We start from the raw sequence: 25,631 nt of genomic DNA, 5'->3' as shown, positions 1-25,631 counted from the left end.
GCACGCGGCAAGGCAGAGGTAAGTCATGCAAGTCAGGTTCCATTTATCATTTTTGGAATTTTGAACCCCCCCCCCACATGTATTTTCAAATCTTTCTGCAAACTTGCAGTGTTTTCCAGGTTTGTAGAAAGATGTTTGTTTACAGTCCCAATGCCCAGCTTTAAATACCCTGTTCAAAGATACAATTTGAAATCTGCAACGTTGTGGAATCTATTGTGGTTAGATTTCATTAACATTTCAGGAGGGGGGCTCTTTTCTATGCTATTTTTGGAATGGTCATGTTTTGTTATCCTGCTTAATTTTTGACAGCATTGTATACAGGTTTTATAAATAGTTATTCCCAGTTTTATTGTTGCTGCTCATCCAACCAGATGGGATGGGAGGATGGGAGGCACAGATCAGGCTTCCTGGGTGGCATGTCCCCAACCCACAAGTATATGGAGGTATCCTATTGTAGGCAGCCGTCAATTCCTGTTAGGTGGACGTCTAATATAATAGTAGCTTTCTGAGGCAGAGGAAGTCACACACTCACACGCACACGCACATGCATGCACATGCATTTATACCCTGCTTCCCCCCTAAAAAAGACCCAACATTCTTTCTAAAGTCCTGCTGCCTAAGATCTCAAAAAAAGCAAAGAAAAAAAAGCAGAAGTCTTTGGCTTGTTTAAAGGTCCAGATGTTTCTTAATATATTTGTTGCTCCTAAAACACAGGAAGGAATGATACTGAATAGTTAGCCTACTTTCTTGTTTCTAGGTATAACCTTTCTGATGATATAAATCACCTATTTAAAAGTAATTTTTCTTGTGTGATACTTTAAAGTCAAACAATGATCAACTGGGGACCTGTTTTATTGCTTTATTAGTTGGAACTAATCTCTAACAGGTATAGGTAATTATGTGCTGCATGTCAGGGGCTGTTAAGACTTTCTACTTGATTAAATTTCCCTGTAGGGAAGATAATTGCCATTGAACACTGAGGATACTTTCTACTGCGTAGAAACATCATCTCTCCAGCAAGTCCTGAGGCAATGATGAGAAATCCTGTAGTGTCTCTTGGCTGCCAGAAAAGTAGCTGATATACAGTATTTGACATTGGCTTAGCCACATATAGTTCATTCCTGAGGACACGAGGTGGAGTCCTGCCTCTTGCATCAGTTCATGATTATCAGGCAGATAGAGGCCACCTATTCCAGGTAAACTGGCAACAGCAACTATTGTTTCTTTTTTTCCAATTGGTTTCAATTATTAGTAACTATTAATACACTGCAATACATTGCCTGAGTGTGTGATCATCCACTTCATGTGATCTTATCCCCTTAAAAGGAAAACAAGAGATTGCATGACATAGACATCTCCTTAACTGGATATCATTGTAGAACACCAGATCATATGTGATTATATTTATGAAGGGAAACACAAAACCTAGGGCTCCTAGGATGAACGGGAGTTTTTTCTTAGACTCTCACTGCATTCTCCTGTTTGCTGGTGGACAACACAAGCACCCTGTTCGGAATGTGTGTTGCTTTGCATCCCCATTTCAAAAAAACACTAGTTCTACAGTAGCCCAATGCTTGGAGAGAATACCTCCAAAATTGAGGTACACAGAGCTGCTTGTGAATGGCAACTACTCTGTTGATATTCATTACCATAATGAAGGGTATCTATTTTTGTCCAGTCATGTTAAATGTTTGCAGAACTGATTGTGCATCGGAGAATGAAGGTTGGAAAGCAGTTTATATTTTATAATGACTGTTACTATTTGCAAAAGTTTAAGTGGTTGCACGATGCAGAATTCATACAGTTGCTGTAGGACATCTGGCACAATTTCCTCAAAAATGTTGCTGATGCATAAAAATGTCATAGATTTCAAAATAATTTTTAAGGTATTATAATGTCTAGGGATATTTAAAGAGCAAATTTGAGGAAATTAAGCTTGTACTTGAAAGTTACTTCCATTGGGACAAAAGCTCATTCATACATATTAACACATGAAGATGATCTATATATCTTAGTGGCTATCCAGCATGCTAAGTGTTTTCTGCCTCTGAGCCATGATCCTGTTGACCTAAGTTAAAAAAATACCCGCCTCAAACACAATTGGTGGCAAGTAACTTTCATTTGAACAGCATGCTCTTGCTTTTAAATAGGTTTGTAGAGTCACTTTGGGTCAGTGGAGTTAGTTTGAATCCTTTTAAATAAGGAACTACCATTTGAGATTAGAATATTTCATTTCATACCTACAGGGTAACTATACATCCATCCATGGTGACATTCAAGCTTCATGCAAAATAGTGTTTACTTAGATTTATGGTCCTAATTGCCTCTTAGAGATATACTGAATTCACCTGTCCTTCATTCCTAAATGAAGAAACCAAATGGACCAAATGATCCCCCCCCCCCAAGAAAAAAAAATCTCCAGAATCCAACCTGGCTTGGAGGAAATTCACCTACCATCCCACAGTGGTGATCAGCAATGCCCTGAGTATGCAAGGAAGGGCCACAAGTGACAAACACTGGCACATCCCTCCCTGGCCACCCACTCACAATCTCCCTATGTTCATAACATCAGCATTAGATGACTATCTAGCCTCTGCTTAAAAACTTCCAAAGGAGAACTCACCACCTCCCGAGGAAGCCTGTTCCACTAAAGAACCACTTTGTCAGGAACTTTTTCTGGATGTTTAGCTGAAAATTCTTTTGAATTAATTTCAACCCATTGGTTCTGGTCCAATCTTTTGGGGCAACAGAAAACAACTCCGCACCCAACTTCTATAGGACAGCCCTTCAAGTATTTGAAGATGGTTATATTACCTCTTTTCTGGTGAATATCTGACATACGTTTTTCCACCTCTCTTCAGCTGTTACCCTATGGTTCTCAACTAGGTCTTGGGTCTCCGTTATCTCCAGTGTCTATCTTTACATATAGACTTCTCAATCAATTACTACTTCTGTGGGTTATAATTATAATATGTCCATTTGGGAAAGGCTTCTTATACAAAGGATCTGGTTTTATTTCCTCTGAGACACCAGGGAATGCTACAACTAGACATAAGAAATTGGTGATCTGAGGTTGCAGCCAGTGCTTTCCTTGCCCACATCAACCTCATGTTCAGATTCATATTCTGGGTTGTGAAATAATTTTGTTCCATAACTAAACTGGTTAGTCTTTTGGTTTGGACATAACATGATTTTGGCTCTGAGTCTCTGAGTTATGACTAGACACATACTCTTTATATATGTACTTCAGAGATTGTATATTATTTCCAAGAACAGTAGGGTAACCTTGGACAAATATTGATCACATGATCCAGAATGACCTGCAATTCCTGCTTCTTCTCATATGTTCTTGAAAATAGAGAAATTGGGAGGAAAATTAATGTATTGCACTAAGTGTCCTGCATGAAGGACATTTTTTGGTGGTGAAAAGTATTTGCTCAATTGTCATAGTGATTTACACTCTATTTCAAACTATACTGTGCTAGTTAGCAAGGGAATGTGGCACCTCCTGCACTGCAGGTGTGCCTACCAAAGACTACTATTATTTAACAAAGCCCAAGGCTCAGAGCTGAGGATCAAAAAGGGTCATAGGTTAAACACTTTTAGTGAAGACTAATTGCTTGCACTTTATGTCTGGCCCGTGTTACTCATTTGAATGCTGCTATATTCATCAAAGTGCCTTAGTACGTTGTAAATTCTTTCAGTGCGACCAAATCAATCGCTAATCATTAATGCTTTATGTGTTTAAAGTGGTTTCTTTTCTGTTTAATCAAAAAAAGTTAGTCTTTAATGTGGTATGATTGGCACAGAATTTGTTGTTTTTTCGCAAAAGGTTGTAAGCCATGCAAATTGCTCCTACGTCCTGAGAGCTAACTAAAGAAAAGTATGCAAGTGTGCTTGTCAATGGAAAATGAATGAGCAGTTTTAAGAAGCCTGTTTATATTTATCTTAAATGAACATAAATGAAGCTATACTAAATAACAGCTGGTGGATTGATTTCATTCTAAAAGAATAATTTGTCTTTATTGCAAACACATCCACAGGGCAAAAGAGAAGGTGAGATTTTGCCAGAACTGCTAAAAAAATTGTTATCAAATTAACATTCAACAATTTGGGATTTGGGATCTGATTCTTTTGGGGGAAATGTGTATACATAGTATAGATGCACAGGGGTATACCAATAAAAAACCAATAAAAACACGCAAGCACACAGTTGTGTATGCAGGTAGTACGAAGTATGCTGCAAGGAATGAAAGATCAGTGCACATTGGTGAGATCCTCATCTGGTCCTCCCTCTATGTACATTTCTTCTGTTCAGATTAATTTATTTTTTAAAGTCTTTCTAGGAAAAAAATCTTTATGGTTCAATATTCTTGAGTTTCAGCTGTCATTTAATTCTGAGCGGTAATTAAGCTCATTTAGCAGAAAGGAAGCAAACTTCTTTCGTTGTTCCTTTATTTTTCCTTTTAAGAGTATACTGTATGACCAGAGAAAACCTTTGTCCTTTTAAAGCTATTTTTAAAAATCAAGTGGTCTGTATAAAGTGAAAACATTTTTGTTAGATTTTTATGAAGCTATTTTAATTTTAGACATTACACCCAAAGCAAAAAACCTCAACTACCATCCTGCTTTTATTTAAAACACATAAGAATCAAAAATATTACTTTTAAGGCTTTACAACATTTCTTGTAAGTGGGTCAGATAAGACACAAAGTCTAAAATTATATGAAGCTGTTTAGTTCAATAAACATTTCATTTGGTAATAATTATATGAATTAAACAGCTGTCCTGGATCCACGGGTAGGAGGTTAGAATCTCATATCAGACTCCAGTCTCCTCATGAATTCCATCTTTATGTTAATTCAGTAGGTATTTAAAATCACCTTGTACAATTATAACAATCCCAGTGCTGATTATTACAATTTAATTGTCATTCTTTCACATCAGCTTTCTGAGATCATTAGGGCATGACACAATCAGGGTAAAAATTGTAAAGGAGAATGGGCGGGGGCTGGGTAAGGAGGAATGTCTGTGAAGATGAATAAGCTTCTAAAAGATAAGGAAGCATGTTTAGAAAAACAGCATGTTTTATCTTGTCAGTTCTTTCTATACTGTCTGTTTCTATGTACATCAGACTTTATAAAGCCCTTCTTTGTATACTTTGCTTTTTCACATCCATATTTACTTGCTTCCAAATTCTCAATAGGAAGCAGATACAATAGGAAGCAGAGCTTCATTAATGGAAGCCATGTAGACCAGTGGTCCCCAACTCCCAGGCTGAGGGCTGGTATCAGTTCGTGGATCATTCGGTACCAGGATGTGGCTCCTCCTCATCCTCCTCCCCAGCTGCTGCCTTGAGGGCTGTCCTGCCACTCTGCCGCTGGCTCACCTTTGGTGCTCTCCGGTAGCTGCCATAGCTGGGGCTCCCCCTTGGCATGGCACTGCGCAGCTACTGCTGGCAGCACCCTCCAGTGGGTGGCAAAAAGTCAGGGGGAAAGCAAGCGGTGCAGGGGCTCAGGCGGCAGTGGTGACGTCCCTTGGCAAAAGACTGCCCCCCTGGGCCTCAGTAAGAGTGCCCCCCTGGGCCTACTTTGTTGCAAAGAACACCCCACCAACTCCTGGCTCTTGACTTTTTAAAAATACAAGCGCCTGTCCTGTCAATCCCTTCCCCTCCAGCAGCCATGTTGGGAAGGGAGTGGCTGGAAGGGGCTAGAATTGTGCCCAAGAAGGCACAGCACTCCTATCCATCCTCACCCTAAGGTGGAGAGGTTTCAGTGTGGGAGGGGCCAGGGAGAGAGCACTCTATCATCCCCTGCCCCTCCCAATGCCAGAAATGCCTCAGCAGCCTTCTCCACTGAGCCAGGAAGAGGACTGGGGCGGGCATCTGCTGGTCCATCGCCCCTGCCACCCCTCCCCCAAATGCAGTTAAATTAAAATGAGAGTACTTAACTCTCTGGACTCCAGTTGCCACCACATGCAATAAGCCTTGGTCAGCAATGATTTTTATGACCAGAGCCCCTTCCCTGTCCTCCCCCTCAAGGCCCATGATTAGCCATTTTGGGAGGAAGGGTGGGACAACACAACTATGTATGGATAGATCACCCAAATAAATGTTTACAAAATTAAAAAAATATATTTCAAAATTAATTAACTTCCACCCAATTGGAAAAAGCTTCCAGAGCCATCAAGAAAGCCTGTTCCAGAGGATCATGCCATAATTTTTTGTGATGGAACAGTAGCTGCTTAAAGTGAAAGGGGTCAGCCTGGTTCTTATCTAAATGGAAATGATATACCTCAAAAATAGTCATAGAAATCCAGAGGTTTTTTAATCACTGCTGTGAGTTATTATTTATTATGGCAATGCTCAGAATTCCTCTCTCTATGTACTTAAGTTAAATGTCATATGAGATGACAGGGAGAGCCAGGATTTAAAGCAGATTAAGGTGTGGTTGGTTCAGAATGCGTACGTTTCAGTTTAAATGCCAGCCGCTGAAATCTGACTAGGCCTCTGTGGTAGCAATTAGTACAGCTGCTACTGCTTTTTAAGAAATTCAAAGTATGTGTTTGAACAAAAACAAAATGACATGGGTGGAGAGCAAGTCTTTTGAAGAATGTCTGGATTTTGCAACATCAGCTTGATTTGCAGTACACAAATTCAATCCAAATTCCATGCTGGAAGGGGTTTTTGGGGGGACGGCAGATGGAGCAACAGGCTCAACCATCCGGTAATAAATGATGGGCCCTCTTTCTGTTCTTTTAAAAGTGATCTTGATGGGAATAAGCTTGCTTCCCAAATGCAGAAGATAATTGTAAACAAAATTCTGTTACTTTCATGTTTGGAAGTTCTAATCACTTTTGAATGTTGAAACAAATATGCAGGCAACATGCAGTATCAATTATAAGCCCTGTAATCGCTCTCCATTACCTGACAACAGCCCTAAGAAAGGCTGAATAGGTTTTATTAGGTCTCATTTATTTTTATTTATTTATTTATAATTTGATTTATAAGTCCACCCCTCTTGGCCCAGCTGTTTTGGGGCGGTGTACATCATAATAAACAACATACGTTAAAACTATTAGAATCTAAAACAGCATCTGCATTCTTCTAGGCTTTTCCCACGTTGTTCTGATTGCCAGAATATAGACCAGGGATTCCCATCCAGGGGTTCTGGGAGCTCTGGAGGGGGTCCGCAGCATATCTCTTCCTAACTTAATGGACTTGGTCACAAGCTGAGGAATGGGCTGCCTCTGCCCAGAGGGTCTGGTGGGTAGGCCATGAGTGTAAAAATCAAAGTGGGGGAGTTGGTTGTGGCATGGTATGGGGGTCCAGGCTGTCTTCTCAGCTCCTGTCCTTCCTTCCAGCCTACATGAGGCAAAACTATCGTAATAGTAAAGGTGGGGGGAGGGAGTGAAAGGAGGGTGGAGATTGCTGATGGTGAGGTCATGTCTGGTGGCATATCACTTCCAAGGGGCATGGCAGGGAGTCATGGCCAGCTGACATCACTTCCGAGGGTCCATGAAGCCTGAACATTTATTTCAGGGGCTCCTCTACAGTCAAAAAGGTTGAAAAAGGCTGATCTAGACATTAAAATGGAAAGTGTTACCAGGAGTGGGGGTGGGGAGTTTCCTAGATGTTACTGCACCTCAGCCTCCCCTAATGCCTGGTGGAAGAGCTCTGTTTTGCAGGCCCTGTGGAATTCCTCTGGGAGCTCATTTCACCAGATAGGGGCCAGGACCAAAAAGGCCCTGGCCCTTGCCAAGGCACCTCTACATTGTAGCTTGGTGAAAAACCAAATGATTTTCCCCAGTATGGATCTGTTTTTTCAGAATATGGAACATAAAGCCAATGGACAAAAATTCAGCACATAATTATCAAAGCATGTAATTTCTGTGCCTGCAATAAAAATCTGGTTATTATAATCCTGACTTTCAATACAAAAGTGAGTGTTACAGTCCCAAATTCTTGCTTGAACTGGACTGCATAGCCAAACGACAGAATTTAGCTACTCTTCCTCCATCTTGCTGGCATAATGAGTATATATATATATACACCTTGGAGTACAACATTTATCAAGGTGTCTCAGGCACATAGTGGCCATCAGAAAACAATACCCAAGTTTTCCTCACATGCTCCTATTGGCTGGGCACTGCCATCAGCCTCTGCAAGTTACAGTGGCAACAATAGACAGAACACCATTTTGAGTTGAGCAAGAGGCCAATTCTAAGTATGAAATAATGAGATCTTTTTGAAATATTTTGGCAAAATTTATTTGTGCCCAGTGCTGAGGAGGTTTACTCATCACTAATCCATACAAGTCCAGGAAATTACATTTTGAACATTGTTTCTTGGAACTTAATTTCACTATCCATTCCCTTGGTGTGCTTTTAGGTTCTATGTTCTATTTGTTACCTTTAGAATATGGTTTTGCATTTTCTGCTATCAATATATGTGTGTGTGTGAATGTTCATAGATACATGTGATATTAATTACAACCAAATCTGATTTTCAGATGCTTGCAAATGACTTACCTTTGAGTGGAACAGCTGGATGAATTTTCATGGAATTAAAGATGACCATGATGTGGTGAGTAGCAGGATATAGAAATAGTTTCTGAGTTCTGGAACAGCTGAAAAACTAAGCTGGGAATGTCACATTATTTGCTATTGGTTTTTGAATGTGGCTGGCACAAACAGCACGTTGAATTAATTAATCCTGCAACAAAGGACATGTTAGACTGACTATGTCCTTTTAACCAAAAATTCAAAGGGCCTTTTTTATTTGACCTTTCTAGTCTTCATGCAAAAGACAGGATGTCCTTTTGTTATGAAAGTCAGTGTCATAATTAAAACCTGGCAGACTTCGAAGTTCACATAAAAAGTCAACCCAATTGTTAAAAGTTTTGCTTTATTGTTTGAAAAATAAACCCCCAGCTGCATTAAATGTTCACTTTGACTTGATGGGAATTAGCATGGGGGTAATATCTTTGTCATGATTAATTAATCATTTAAGCATTACATGTATGGACTCATTGATTCCTCACCTCCCCCTCCCCCTCCAAAACAAAACAACTGTTTTGAATTATGGCAATAATAATTGTCCAGTAACTTTTAGGAGACTTGGTAACATTTTTATCAATCTCCAATTAGAAACATAATGTTGTATGGGGCAAAGGATAAAATGTATTTTGTTTTGTTTTTTTTAATACGTGGGCATGATACACTCATGGGCCAGTGGGCAGAACCTTCAGGTCAACAAAAAATTCTGTTCATGGAAGAGGGGCTGGCAAGTGTTGGAATTAGGAAAGGGACTATATTAATCCCTATAGTTTTACTTGTACAATAATGTCAGAAAATGTTTATACATACAATGGTATTTCCAAACCAAGTCATAAATCTTCCCCACCCCTAATGATCCCAGTAAATCTCCAAACTCCCCCACCAGACCCATGATTAAGCTAACCCTAACCCTAACTTGAGAATTTACCATAATATAAATCCCTATATTTCTACAAGTACAATAATGTCAGAAAATATTTATACATACAATGACATTTCCAAATCATGCCACAAAGTCTTCCCTACCCCTAATGATCCCAGGAAACCTACAAAATCCCCAACTGGACCCATGATTAAGCTAACCCTAACCTTAACCTCAGAATTTACCCTAATATAAATCCCTAAACTTTTACATGTACAATAATGTCAGAAAATATTTATACATCTAATGGTGGTTCCAAACCATGTCACAGCATCTTTATCTCTCCTAACAATCTTATTAAACCTACAAACTCCCCAACTGGACCCCAACTTAAGCTAACCCTAACCCTAACTTGAGAATTTGCCCCAATATAAATCCCTATATATTTACATGTACAATAATGAGAACAAATATTTTTACATCTCATGATCTTTCCAAACCATGCCACGAAGTCTTCCCCACCCCTAACGATCCCAGTAAACCTCAAAATTCCCCAACCGGACCCATGATTAATCTAACTCTAACCCTAATTTGAGAATTTACCGTAAAATAAATCCCTATAAATTTACATGTACAATAATATAAGAAAATATTTATACATACAATGACATTTCCAAACCATGCCACAAAGTATTCCGCACCCCTAACAATCCCAGTAAACCTACAAAATTCCCAACTGGACCCATAATTAAGCTAACCCTAACCGCAGAATAAATAAAATAAAAGAACACTTGCATAATTTTATTGTTGGGGGTCACCACAACATGAGGAAATGTATTAAAGCAGGGGTAGTCAAACTGCGGCCCTCCAGATGTCCATGGACTACAATTCCCAGGAGCCCCCTGCCAGCATTTGCTGGCAGGGGGCTCTTGGGAATTGTAGTCCATGGACATCTGGAGGGCCGCAGTTTGACTACCACTGTATTAAAGGGTCGCAGCATTAGGGAGGTTGAGAAGCACTGGACTAGATGATCCCCAGAGTTTGTCTGACCTCTTCATATAAAATACATTGTCCATTGTATAATCTCAGAACTATTAATTAAACATAATAATATTACAGATACCTGTAATAAAACTTTTTATACATCAAAATCCAATTATTAGTAATTGTTTTCTTCACATGGAAAACCTTGAGGAATATATGTTGTACTCTTCATATTTCCAGGTGGGAAGAAGGAACAGTGCCTTCCTATTTTGCATTAACATCTTCCTCGTTCCTTCTGCAAAATCCAAATAAGGCTTAATCTGAGGCAGGGCTATACTCCAGACCTTTCCCCCCTGGAATATGTAAAGTAATACTCAGAAAACAGTGACCTTCCTTGGCTTCTGATGACCAGTAGAAAGAAGCTTAACAACGAAGATGTTTCTGTGTCTTCCATACACACACAGTTGTTCTGAGCCTTGGTCTGAGATTATTTATTATTTATCTGAGATTATTTATTCTTTGCCAGCCCTGTGGGCTTTACTCCACCACTGGAGTAATGATGATCAAATGCTATTTCTCTATATGTGTTGCCTACCAATTCCTATACTCCTTCTCCACTGATGGTTCAATAAGGTAATAACCATACCGCAGCTGACCAAAATATTACAGCTGCTGATAGAAACAGCTTTGAGGGCTAATTTCTACTTGTTCTACTGCAAAAAGAATTCTGGGGGTAAGGCAGAGATTGAGCAGCATGATTTACATCTCAATAACAAGGCAGTGATAAAACAGTACAGAGGTTAAGGAGAGAGTAAAGCACTGCTGTTTTTGCAAAGTGTGCCAACACACTCCTGGAATGATCTCATCTTGACATCATGGAACAAAAACACCAATCGAAAGAGTGTATGATACTCATTTCACGGACAGCCTTCGAGGAAGATAATAAAACTGTGAAATCCTCTGCTAACATCTAAAACTGAACTTTGATAGTTACATCTAATGAATCCCAGGTTCATTAATATGGAAGGGCCTATATAATTTCATTTGGTGGTAAACATAAAATAGTCATAGAACGCGTAAAAAAAGGAAAGTGGGGATGGGCTGACTTAGTACTTCTTCTGTGGTATTAATGAATCCATTTGTAGAGGAATGATTAAAGCCTTCCCCTTCTATCCTTTTTTACAGCAGTCATTGTAAGGCTCAATAAAGTTTCTTCTGGAAAAAAAACTTTTTTTTTTTGCTTATATAGACAATGTGAAGGTGAGTTTCTAAGGGACAGGTATGAACCCAAAAGAACTGGAGAATAGATATGGGGGAGACCTGAACTCTTTCAGGACAGTGGGAGACAGAACAAGCTGCTCAGTGTGAAAAATTATATGAAAATTCATGAAGCTGAACCTCAAATTCTCCATTTCCGTGTCAGAAAATTACACATGAATGGGGGCTGTTGGCCATAAATAACCAGACCAGATCTGGCTATATGTTTCAATTTACACTTACATCTGGCTCCAAGATGTTTTTAGAACAAGCTTTGAGTTGGCCAGTGATGAAGGTAGCCTGGGCATTCCAAACAGGATTCTCTTTCCTTGCCATCAGTGCCCTTCTCTGAATTTCAGGATCTTTTGTCTTTTGGCAATTCATCTCCAAGGTCTTTTATTAATAAAGTCATGTTTGGTGCTTTGTAAAGAGTCTTTCCTACTAAAATATATATCGTTTGCAAAAAAAAACCCCAAAAGCCTGACTGTTACAAAACTGAATCACAGATTTAAAATATCTGAGGAAACAGTACGTTTGAGCTGAAACAACCTCTCTAAGTTTGCTGCATCTGACACAAAAGAAACCTTTGTCAGAGATTCCTTGGGCAAGGACTGCAAACAATTGCAAACAATTGCAAACAGTTGCAAACCTGGGTAGCAATAGTTGCTCTCCTTATAACTTAGTGCTGTTTTCTTTCTGGATGAGCCAGAGCAGGGGTAGTCAAACTGCGGCCCTCCAGATGTCCATGGACTACAATTCCCAAGAGCCCCCTGCCAGCAAATGCTGGCAGAGGGCTCCTGGGAATTGTAGTCCATGGACATCTGGAGGGCCGCAGTTTGACTACCCCTGAGCCAGAGTGAGGGCAGGAAGTATGGCCCATGCGCCCTTTAATATCATGACGATGCCACATAGCCAATCAGATCTTGCTTGTCCTTCCTATGATTCAACCAAAGGAAAAATGGCATCGCCAGTAGTGGGAAATATGGTTATTTAGGATTTTAAAATTTAAATTCCCTATGGAAACTATGAATATGCTATTAGGTATACTGCCTAATAAACTACTCAGAATTTTGGAAGTGGTATTCAAATATATGGTGACAGTGGTTTTGCAAAGCAAAACGGAAATTAGACATCTGTTCAAGCTTAGAAGAATGGGAAAATGAACTAGCAGCACAGGCACCTAGAGTTTAGGACTCCAATTGGTCATGTTGAAATACATTTTTTAAAATTAATTAATATTAATTTGCTGATACATAACAAATAAGATATGTATCTCAAATACTTTGGCCACCTCATGAGAAGGAAGGACTCCCTGGAGAAGAGCCTAATGCTGGGAGCGATTGAGGGCAAAAGAAGAAGGGGACGACAGAGAATGAGGTGGCTGGATGGAGTCACTGAAGCAGTGGGTGTGAACTTAAATGGACTCCGGGGAATGGTAGAGGACAGGAAGGCCTGGAGGATCATTGTCCGTGGGGTCGTTATGGGTCGGACACGACTTCACACCTAACAACAACAACAAAGTATATTTTTGCCCTTTTGCCAGAAAGTATATTTTTGTTTATACATATGTCATGTTTTATACAGTGATCACTTATGTGAGAATTCTTCTTCACAATTCCAAAATAACTTGGAACATGCTTATTGGCAACGTTTCTTAATTAAGACAACATCCCCTCAAAGTGAATTTCTGTATCTAGTTAAGTTAATTTGACACTTTTTGAGAAACACTTCAGCTTACATTAGTGTTTCTTCAGTTTAACAGTTCTTCATTTAGTGAGGGTTTTCATCACCAAAGCACACTTAAAATTATCTTTCAAACATTGTTTCATTTCACAGTTGATACACATCAAGCCTCATGATCTAGACCAAAGTATGTCACAAGCACATTGGCCCAAATGATTGGTAGATTTAGATTGTCAATAAAGAAGTACAATGGTTTGCAGAAGGAAACCCACCAGCATTTCCACTAGTGAAAAAAGAAGGATGAGAGTTTGAAGGGAGAGAGCCAGTTTGGTGTAGTGGTTAGGAGTGCGGACTTCTAATCTGGCATGCCAAGTTTGATTCTGTGCTTCCCCCCATGCAACCAGCTGGGTGACCTTGGGCTCGCCACGACACTGATAAAGCTGTTCTGACCGAGCAGTGATATCAGGGCTCTCTCAGCCTCACCCACCCCACAGGGTGTCTGTTGTGGGGAGAGGAAAGGGAAGGTGACTGTAAGCCGCTTTGATCCTCCTTCGGGTAGGGAAAAGCGGCATATAAGAACCAACTCTTCTTCTTCTTCTTTTGATCACCAAAAAGTCTGTGCCAGGAATCATGGGTCCTACAGGGACAAAAGTCATGCGGAACAGTCATTGGAGTAAGGAGAACAAAGGAGAGAGAGCAAGCAGGCTCCCTGTATCCCACCCTATACTTGAGTATATGTACATAGATGAAATCATAATAAACCAGTCTTACAATTCCTGGCTGCAGGTGTAGCATGAGATATGGAGTTGAAGGGGATTCATAATTGAAGGAAATGAATACAGAATGAAAACAATAGCATAAAGAAAACTGAGATGTTTCTGAGATGTTTACATGACACAGCTGGCACGTGTGATGCATGGAGGTATCAGGCAGCCTTTTTAATATAGAGAACAATATATGGGAAATTGTAAACTGTTTATTTTATATTATCAGAATGACAAATGGTCTTATTCTGAAGAAAGCATTGAAGGAAATGTAACACTATTGCAGCCAAAAAAAAAAAAAAGCTCATTGGGAGCTTGGGATTCCTGTCATTAGATAAGCCTCCTGTTCCAGAATTATCATTTAACCAAATCTGAGGGCACCTCCATTTGCAAAAGAGCAGGAAATTATTCTTCCTTAGCTTCAAGGCCACCCAACAGTCAATGTGCCAAGTTCACTTATGAAATGAAACAGCTATACACTTAATTTGTCCAAATGGGAAACATTTACTTGTCTGCAAACTGAAGGAAAGGGGTGCAGACAATAAAATGAGAGCTCAGACAGCATTCTTAAGATGTTCTTTAATCCTGCAAACTTGAATTGTAGTACATCTGTGCCTGAGCACTGGGAAGTGAGCAGTGTCCAAGCACATACAAACTGCATGCACATAAATCCCACCCCTGTTATCAGGAATGCTACTACACTGAATTGAGACAATCTAGATAAATGTACTAATATGCATCTATGTGCTGTGCTCATATTCTGGCAGTGGTATGTAGGAACAAGGGGTGTGCTTATTTCCACAGCTCCTCTACACAGGTTGTTGTCATCTAGGGTAGCGGTCCCCAACCTTTTTCCAGTTGAGGACCGCCTCCGGGGTTGAGGGAAAGCTGCTGGCCTGGCCGCACGCATGCTCGTTTTCGCCAGCAGGGGGCGCTAACGTGCATGTGCAGCAGTTCCGCATGTGCGCGTTAGCGTCCGCTGGAATGCCGGAGGCCACGCCTGCCTCTTCTCCCCACTCTCACGGCAAGAAGCTAGCCGGCTTTGGCGGCCGCTTCACTCGGGGCCTGGTGAGCTTCTCGCACCGGGGGCGGGGGAAGAGGCAGGTACGGCACTGAGGCCTTCGTGGCCCGGTACTGGGCTGCGGACCCGGGGTTGGCAACCCCTGATCTAGGGTATATATTGTCTGAAAAAGACTAATGTGTCAAAGGAATTTTGAAGGCAGCCGGTGTGTAAATCCTCATCATTTAAGAGTGAAAGCACCTATATAAAGCAGGCCATGTTGGTTTTTTGCCTGTTTGTTTGAAAGATGTAGCTGGACCAAAATAAAAACAATTCATTAATATGAACATTTTATATGTTGAAAAATATACATTAACAATTCCTTCAGAACCCTTTCCCCCACTCCCTCCTAACAGTGCTAGGGAGTAGTATAAATTGTTTCCAGGGTTAATAAATAAAAAGCAAAACAAATTTATTTTGGTATAACATGTTGAAATACTTGGACTGTATCATCATTTCCACATTGCCTTTTCTGGATTGGAACGTTTCTTCAGCTGGCTTTGCTAAGACATTTTGACAGGATCTGCTATCTAATTTCACATATATGTCCAAATGTACATAAGAAGATGAGGATTTGCCAAGATGAATAGAGAGAATTATTCAGCAGCAGGAGGGTCTACAGAACCATCAAATAGAATCCTCTGATATTTGAGAGAGGCCTTTTAAAACTATGGTTTGTTTTCTTTCTTTGACCTGCCATCTCAAATGATAATATTCTGTTATAAACCCCTTAATTTTCAAACTCTTTGAATAGATGTTAGTGTTTTTTTCTTTCCTTGCAGCAGTACTGGAAAAGTTGTGTCCTGACACAGGTTCTTGCTGTCTTGTCCATCAGTCCCATTGGAGTGTTCCTATTTCTCATCACTTTTGTGATATTGTTGAGCGTCTTCTGATACTTGTGGGAGAAACAATGTATTCCTTTTCTAATAAATCACACAGGCCCTGTTTTCCCATTCCCAGCTTGACAGTGTCTTGTTTTAAAGAAAGAATGATCTAATTAAACCATTTATCAAACTTTGGAAATGGGTAGAATGACAAATTAGCTCTATCTTCCACCCAACATCTGATGGAGGGAAGATAATGATGTGGAGGCTGTTGTTTTAGCTGGAAAATCTCAGCAATATCAACTGTTGGGCATTGTGCCAAAATACCCTAACGGGTTACAACTACCAATGATAGATCCTGAAAATGTATACAGTGTCAGATCTGGCAGCAGCTACGAATCTGCCCTTATTAGCAAGGTTCCTTTGACCTCACCTTGAAAAATTTGGACTGTTTGAATGTTAACAATTTGATCTTATACTTTTTTTAGATAAGAAGGAGAAAGCTTATATTTACTGAAGAAGAAGAAGAAGAAGAAGAAGAAGAAGAAGAAGAAGAAGAAGAAGAAGATTGTCACCTTCCCATTCCTCTCCCCACAACAGACACCCTGTGGGGTGGGTGAGGCTGAGAGAGCACTGATATCATTGCTCGGTCAGTGCCAGTCAGTTTTATCAGTGCCGTGGTGAGCCCAAGGTCACCCAGCTGGTTGCATGTGGGGGAGCGCAGAATCGAACCTGGCATGCCAGATTAGAAGTCCGCACTCCTAACCACTACACCAAACTGGCTCTGCTAACAAGTTTTCATTTTCTTTATAAGAATGGATATAAAATTACCTTTCTCCATAGTATTTTTATTAGGCGTGATCCAAAATGTTGTTAGGTTTGAATTATGCCAAAAATATGGTGGATATCAACCTTTTACCCATGCAATCATAGAATCATGGTGTTGGAAGGGACCTCCAGGGTCATCTAGTCCAGCCCCCTACACAATACAGGAACTCACAACTACCTGCCCACCCACAGTGACACCAATTTCATGACAAAGTGATTCCCCCCCCTAAAAACATTTACAGAATCCAAACTAGTCTGGAATAAATTCACCTACCATTCCACTGGGTATGCAAGGAAAGGCCACGAGTCAAACACTGACACATCCGTTCCGGCCCACCAACTCATAATCTGCCTGTTCATAAAATTAGCATTTCTGTCAGATGACTATCTAGCCTCTGCTTAAAAACCTCTAAAGAAGGAGAACCCACCACCTCCCAAGGAAGCCTGTTCTTTTTTTCCATAGTGCTCCTCCATCTCACCAACCCCATTATTTCTTTAAAATTTTGTATTCTGCTTCAGTAAGGAAACTGAAGCAGATAAATATGTTATGCATTTGTAAATAATCTTTTCCAGTAAAGATTTCTCTCTTTTAAGCCTCAAAGAGCTGTGACTCTGTTTCTGTGCCTCATCCACAAAGGTAACTAATGACTGCATATTTTCAAAATGCTCTGTTACTCTGCAGCTCTATTTCTTTGGAGGGACTCAGCACCAAGCCAAGTCCAAAACTCTGAACACAAAGATCCTTAGGCTGTTATATTTGCTGTTGTATTATATATATAACAGTATCAGGTCATATCATTTTACAGAGTTCCTCCTGTGTTCTTTTGTGTCAGTTCACAGAGCAGAGGTCATACCCTTTCAGTTGTTAGACATGAATGTGGAGTGCTGATGAGATTAGTTTGGGTTGTAGCCTTTCAGAGATTTTTATAAAGGAAAATGAATGGACAAGCATGCTGTATGGAATGTTTTAGATATTTTGAGAGAGAGTTTTAAACAGAATTACATCCTTTTGAGTCCATTGACTTTGGTGAGCATAGAAGTGTATAACTGTTTAGGACTGCATTGTAGTTCTGTTTCATTTTCCCCATTCTATCATGCAATTATATTGAATTTTAATTTCTAAGCAGTTTGAGGATAATATTTTAAAATATGCTTTCACTAGAGGGCAGTGGAGATAATCGTTGGCACATTACTGTATTTGATTTAGTTAGGAGAAGGAGCAATGGATATATATACAATGCCAGCTTTTACAGATATACTAACTTTCTGATCCTAAAAAATATTTTTTATATTCATTCACCTCAGTAGATCTCGAATGTTATATGCGGAAGGATTTCAAAGAGCCGTTGAAATTCGGGGCCTTATTTCTCTTCTCCTTGGCCGCTTGGTTCTTTTGTTTCATTTCCTCATTCAACAATGTGAGGGAAAGCACATGCCATCAAAACTCAATAACACTAGCTGGGAGAATGATCTCTTTCACCTGCAGAAACCCCTATCAAAATGATAAATGGCAATTTAAATCAAAGCTTACTAGGTATCATCTCTGTACTTTTTCACTTTTATGCTCACAGTCCATTGGATAGCACAACTATTTCCTTTCCTAAATCAGTTTTCTAACTATTTTTTTTGTTGTTGGCAGTTTCCACAAGTTTCCGGTCTCACTGGAATCACAACAAAGGGGGCGATATTTTTCCACGCTTCTTCCCGCCCCTGGACGTTAATCAAACAGAACAGCCAATGAACTGTTGTGTTTGTGCTCCCCAAAAGGCCCTTTCCCTTTAAAAAACTGTTTTTTAAAACCCCCAAAACACCAGTAGCAATGAATATTTGTTCATTTGATGTCTCAAGACCTTTTTCGCTGACCTAGGAGCTGGTGCTTGATCGTTTACACACTCTTCAAGTTAACCCCTCCCCCCCCCATGGGTGCAATTTCTGGCCGAAATTACGGGCAATGTTGAACAGGGAGCTGTATTGTGCTCGGGAACTTCAAAGACAATTGCAGAAGGGAGCTTTGTTTTACTGTTAAGCACTTCTGGATTGCTTGTGGAGGGACTTCAGCTGGAGAAGCCTTGCTTATTCTTTGATTTCGCCAGTTTAAGGGGGAAGAAATGGCGATCACGTATCCGGACGCTCGGGGGTGAGAGCTAGGGAGGGACATTCTTTCTACCGCTATTTTGAGAACACACATGACTTTTGCTAATGTGTTGTGGCTTGTGCTCAGAAGTGTAGTGGTTTTTTCAGGGGGAATCCACTTTTCTGGATTTCCCCCTAAGCACTATAAAATTCTGATTGTTGCTGGAGTTTTGCGGGAGTTTTGCGGTTTGTTTATAACGTCATGCGGAATGTTAAATTAATAGCGTTTACAAAAGGTAAGACTTTGGCTACATTTATGTTGTGCAGAATGGCCCCAAATAATGGTAGATCATGCCTCGAGAAACCTACTAGCCATTTAGCTACTTTATCAGCATAATAATGGAACACTCTTATGATTTTACTGCCAAATATCCATTTTCTTTTCATTGTCCTTTTCCAAGAGGATACCAAAGCAATAATGTTAAAGAAAGTTGATTAATTTGATATGTGGTACTAAAGGACAGTTTTACAGATACCACGGATCACTAAAAAGACAAATATGTGGATTCTTGATGAAATCACTCCTGAACTATCACTAGAAGCTAAAATGCCTAAACTGAAGTTATTATAATTTGGTCGCATTATGAGAAGACAAGGCTGAGTGGAAAAGACAATAATGAAGGCAACAGGAAGAGAGGAATACCCAATGTGGATTAACATAATAAAGGAAACCATGGTCCTCAGTTTGCAAGACCTGAGCCAGGCTGTCATTGGTAGGTCATTAATAAATAGTGTCTCCATAAGTCAGAAACAGCTTGACAGCACTTAATGCACACATACACAAACACATATCACATGATTTGAATGTTTTCCCAACCCCATCTTAATAGGGATATTGGTTTCCTTCAAATGGGCCATGGCAGGATGAGAGAATACAGGGTCATTTTTACTTTAGATAAGTTAACTGAATAAATTATATCAACAAATTGGTATAGAAATATGCAATTATCCCAGCTACACACATTTGAACTGTTTAGGACAATATTTTAATAGCCCACTGCAGCCAGAGTTTGTCAGAATTTGAAAAATAAGCAGGGCCAACCATGGTGTTGGAAAGAAGTTTACACTGGGCTATTTTGTAATGATTTTGGACTCCGTTTGTAAAATAGGCCACGTTCACACACATTTGTGTTTAGGGTACATATGTACAGTGACAACATACAATAATGTTTTGCAGTGATCATCACATTGTGTTCAGATACTCATCAGTGACATGAAATGGAAGCAGAGAGACAGTGATGCTATTACAGCATGGGATAAGTAATCTTATGGGGGACAATTTAATACAAAAATGTCATTTTCCATGGCAGCATAATTTGTGGCTCTGCCCTTACATGGAAGAATGCTCAACCACTAGATTTTGGAGACACAACATAGTTGGAGCAACAGCCTGGTGCAACTCTCTTCTCAAAAGTTCACCACAACTAGAGTTGCCAGGCAACTGGCAGCAAATAGGGGAGGCAGGGACTTACATGGGGCACATGACTGATTCCCCTGGCATGATTTGAAGTAGAATCATCATGCTCAGGATGATGCTCTAGCATCCTCTCCAAACTCTATATTTCAACCACAGTGTCTTACACAAGTATTACAGTGTCATCTGTATGATGGCATTACTTCTGGGTAATGCCAGAAGTTAAGTCATCATTGCAGGGATGCCAAAAGCATAGCTCCCATTTTGTGTCCTGTTTGCCTACTGCTACCCAACTGAGTGGCAGGGGGCAGAGGCAGTGGGGGTGAGAAGTCTCCTATCTCCAGTGGGCAGCTGGCAACCCTGGCCACAGCCAGTTTTTTTCCCATACTCCCCTACAACTCCAGCAGCTGTGTCTCTACCTTTGCACACCTATGGAAGACATTAAGAATTTAGAGAATGAAATCACTCTGGAATCACCAGTCACAATTAATTAGTGCTTCTGTAGGAAAAGTCTTATAATCTAGGACCACTCTGGTTTCTTTTCTTTATGGGAGTTTCAGCAGACATACTTTACAATCCAGTTTCTAGTGATTTGCCATTCAAAACCACCAATATTTAGTCCTCTTTTTAAAATGGATTTAAATATTTCCTGCTAGGAGCAACAATGTCCATGATTTGAATAAGAAGAATGGTGGGGCTTGTTTATGTTAGCAATTGGTTATCCATTCAATATATTCCCTACGAGAACTTGTAGGCCTTGTTACCCTAAGAGACCTGCTTTACTGTTCCAAATAAAGCAGGAGCTGTTTTTTTGGAAGAAGCAGCATCTAGTGACTACCACCTTCGTGTGGATTGATATTTCCTCTGGTCACCAAAGACTAACATTACTTTGTATTTTCCATTAAGTGAGAAAGATTAAAAGGCAAAATTTTAAGAAGGTGAAATGTGACTGAGGGACTCATTTATTTTTAAAAAATGTAATAAAACTGCAGATAGTTAGGTTTTTTAAAAAAGAAAGCAAAATATAACGAGAAGGAATAATTTGTCTTTACTTTTCAACTGAGGGGGGTATTTTCTCCTTTAAGCACGGTGTAGTAGGAAAAGTTCTCACATTCTCTCAAGGATATGGTCTCACACTTAGCCCCTGATCCTGTAATCAGCTCCTTGTGGGAGCACTCCAGAGTTGTTTGTTTTCATTAAGCAGTGGAAGGTACTTTTGTTTTATCTGCATCCCACATGCTGACAAAGAATGGCGCTATATTTTGACTCCTTCCAGAAGGACGGGCAAACTCACATTAAAGAAAACACAATGTGATAACTCTTAAAGTGAGTTATAGCAAAAGCCTGTGACATGAAACCGAGGGAGAAGTAAAGCAAATAATAATGACTCTGGTCCCTATGAAACTGTAACACATAAATGTGCTTTATAGGACCTGTTTCATAGGACTTGCTTTATAGTAGTCCATTGAAGGTTGTCTATGATCTTATGATCTCTATGGAGACATACGAGTTCTTTATTAGTAATGGTACATTTTCAAAAGGAAAGGTCAAATGGGATATTTTGGACAAATTCTGAATGTTCTGTCGTAGCTTAGATTCAGAATGAGGGTTGTGAACCTCCAGGTGATGTCTGGAGGTCTCCCTGAATCTCAGGGCCATTTCGCACGGCTTCAAAATAGCACAATGGTTGCTAATTGGAAACGCTACTAATTTGCCATAACCCACGACGTCGTAGACAATCTGCAACAATCCTGAAACCGACCCGCCAAAAGCGCTTCGTTGTGGCGCTTTCAGGGGAATCCAGAAAAGTGGATTCACCCTCCGGATAGCGATACACTCCTGCAACCAATCTGCAACACTAGCGCTAAAGACCTGTGCGTTACCATTGTTGCTGGTTCTTCAAAGTCCCTCCCCCTGGCTCTCTCCTCCAAACTTCCGGCGAAGCGATCGCCATTTTTTTTTCTCGGAGCGAGCGGGGATAAACGCACCGGCGAGCCTCTTTCTGTTTAGAGGCTTCCCTGGCTTCAGTCCTTCACCTTTAGTCACTAAGCACAAACCACTTAAAAGCCCGTTTGCTGAAATAAAGTCCCTTTATTTTTTACACATAAATTCAGCCGAAAATCGAGCCCGTGAGAAGGGGGGGGGGAATTTTTTTTTATCACTCGAGGCAGCGTGCAAACGATCATACAATCAAACGACAGCTCACATTAGGCAGCTGGATGGGTCTCTCCGTAGCAACGAATCTACACAGATTCGTTGCTATGGGTCTGTTTTTTTTAAAAAAAACCTTTCTTAAAGGGAAAGCGGCTGTTTGGGAGCATGCTAACGGCTGCCCATTGGCTGCTTGACGGCCAGGGGCGGGACGAGCTTGGCAATAGCGCTTCCTTTCTAGCGATTTCTGCCGAGACCGGAAGCCTGTGGGAAACGCTAAAAAACGCAACTGATTCCACTACAAAGCCAGGTGTGCAAAACGACGAATTCCACTATTTTAAATGGCGATTTTTCATTCCGCAAACAATTTGCAACAAAGATCCCCGTGCGAAATGGCCCTCAGACTACAGGGATAAAATTCTCCTGAAGAAAATAGCTGCTCATTCGACTCTATGGCATTAAACTCTGCTGAAGCCCTCTCTTCCTCAAACAACAGCCTCTCTAAACTCCAGCCCTAAATCTCTAGGAATTTCCCAACAAGGAGTAGGTAACCATAGTCAAAGTGGCCAGCTTTTTGAACAAATATACCACAAATAAAATCCCAAGCCAAGAGGTGGTTTCGTTTTAGAATGCATTGCAATTCATCCAGCAATACCTCAAGGTGGTTTTGCCTTTGATAAGCAAACTGACAAGCTAGCAACAGCACAACATTTGAGAAGCAAGCAGGAGTGTAGGCCTAACTGCTACAACCGGGACTAAGAGTGTTCCAAATCCTGGTCAGGAGGGCTATACGCTTCTGCCTGTAGCACCTGGAGTTGTAGCACCAGAAGCCATATCATACGGATTTGGTCTGACAGGTCTCTGGTCCATAACTTGATTTGGTCACAAATGCATTGGGTAGCTTTAGATAAGTGGTTTTATCTCCCCTCCTCATGCAATACAGAGATAAAATATTGGCCTACCTTACAGCATTGTAGTGAGTATTGCATGAAAATGATATACCGTATTTGCCGGCGTATAAGACGGCTTTTTTCCTCTCAAAAACATGCCTCCAAGTGGGGGGGGGCGTCTTATACGCCGGGTGCACTTCAGTCTGGATGCGGCGGGCGGCGGGCGGCGGGCGGCGGGCGGCTCCCCCCCCGACACTGAGCTCACGGCGGCGGCGAGCAGCGGCAGCGGTAGCTCCCCCCCCCACTGGGCGAGCGGTGGTGGCGAGCGGTGGCGGCGGCAGCTCTCCCCCACTGGGCTCACAGTGGCGGCGAGCGGCGAGCGGCGGCGAGCGGCTCCTCCCCACTGGGCGAGCAGCGGCGGCGAGCAGCGGCGGCGGTAGATCCCCCCCCCACTGGGCGAGCGGCGGCGGCGGTAGCTCCCCCCCACACTGGGCGAGTGGCGGCGGCGAGCGGCTCCCCCCCACTGGGCTCACTCCATATTTTGAGTGAAAATGTTGGGGGGTCGTCTTATACGCCCAGTCGCCTTATACGCCAGCAAATACGGTATGTACATGACTTCACAGTGGAAGTGTTATATAAATACTGTACATTGGGTATTATCAAATGTAGGGGGAAATTTAGTTTTTGATAATAAGAATGAAAATGAAACTAATACAAATAAATATACTACTTGGATGTAGCGTAAAAGTGTGATGGCACTTTATCCCCAACTAATCAGCCTTTACTTCTTTAAATATTTTAAATTATAATGTAACACATATGTGCTTTTTAATGCCACCCACAGGCTGCTCCAGAGGCAGGGCAATCTGTTGCTGTCTGCCCCGTCATGCAATCGTTTGAATTTAAGTTAAAATTTTGGAAAATGAGTCACAGATTTATTAGCTTGCAGGAATAGTAGTTCTTTTAAATGTCAAAAAGGATACCTATGTTCTTGACACATATTCAATGCCCATCTGATATTGGGTATCATCAAAATGTTACTTACAGCTGAAACTGTTTTGGAATGGGGCTAGAGATGATGAGGTATGAAAAATGGTGCTGCATGATGAAAATGTCTCAGCCTCTCTGGAACGCAGCAAAAAGATGACAGCAGATCAGTCTTCAATGAGATTTATTCTTGCTCCCAGCCACTGGATGTCCACTACTTGCTTTTTGTGGGGGAATCTTGGGAACTGCTGTATTGCTGAAGCCACCATTGAATAATGGCCCAGACCACAGCAGTTAATAAACCAGAGTATTTCAGACATCATCCGATCAAATGGAATGAATCATTGTTATAGCTTCCACGCTAGCTTGATCTTCTTGGCAGTGAGGCTTGTCCGAAACCAAGGTGAGGGTAGCTGCCTCAAGTGAAGGATTGGGGGTATTGTTAAGTGTAGTCCTGTGCAGTGTAATTTATTAGGAAGTTGTTCTGTACAGCTGAACTGAATAGTCAGTTCCATTTCAATTGGGCCCCATGTTAATGAGTTTGAGGCTTTCCCATTCAGATCATACTCTTCTGCTGCCCAAGTATCTTGAATTGGCTTGAGTATGGAGCAGCTTTTACACAATGCCATCGCAGGAGTAGAGTTAGCAATTGTCATAATATGTTATGTTCCTTTGTACAATGCAAAATTTCATCACTACATTTATTTCCTGTCTTTTGTCCTTTATAAGGCTTAAGGAAGGTTCCTGGACATCTCCCATCCAGGATTTGACCCATAGCCCAACCTACTTAGCTTCTGGAAGGCTGCTGTATCTTGTGCCCAACTGTACTTGGTTATTCTCCCTGTGGCAAATAAATCTGGTTATCATTTGCCAGCAGGTAGAACATTTCCCTAGAAAAATCAGCACCCCTATAAGAAGCATATAAGAAGCACCCATATAAGAAGCACCCCTAAGAAGCAGAGCAATGCATTTTAGGTCAACATGGCTGTGCAATAAATAGCATACCATTTTTTCAACAAGTGGAAACATTTATTTGAGGAAGCTGGGGAAGAAGTGCAGCAGTCGAAAGAAGCGGCTGAGGCTAAAGAAATCAATCTGCCAGCCCTACTCGTCAAATGACCTAGTTTTAAAGAGGCGCTGCCTTAGAATCCCCGTCTCCCTTGAGAATGCTCTGCCCCCTTTTAAATAGCTCTGATCGCATTCCTCCTTTCCTCAAAATATAAATCACCTTTCCACTC

The 25,631-nt window shown here is 40.9% G+C and overlaps 1 long non-coding RNA gene across 4 annotated transcripts in view; it reads left to right on the top strand.

Moving 5' to 3' along the window:
- The window catches only part of LOC143819832 (uncharacterized), a 56,069-nt gene extending 39,958 nt beyond the window's left edge, over window positions 1-16,111 (top strand). For 3 of the 4 annotated variants that reach the window (XR_013225116.1, XR_013225119.1, XR_013225117.1), the window contains exons 5-6: window positions 8,511-8,584; window positions 15,949-16,111. This is a non-coding gene — a long non-coding RNA (uncharacterized LOC143819832). Of the gene's footprint in view, window positions 1-954; window positions 1,197-8,510; window positions 8,585-15,948 lie in introns of all 4 variants that reach the window. The other variant, XR_013225120.1, reaches the window with a different exon arrangement.
- The last annotated feature ends 9,520 nt before the right edge of the window (window positions 16,112-25,631 follow it).

The sequence above is a fragment of the Paroedura picta genome, chromosome 10, assembly GCF_049243985.1.
Source record: "Paroedura picta isolate Pp20150507F chromosome 10, Ppicta_v3.0, whole genome shotgun sequence".
Taxonomy (NCBI): Eukaryota; Metazoa; Chordata; class Lepidosauria; order Squamata; family Gekkonidae; genus Paroedura; species Paroedura picta.
The sequence above is the reverse complement of the archived record's forward strand: the minus strand, read 5'-3'. Positions and strand labels throughout refer to the sequence as shown.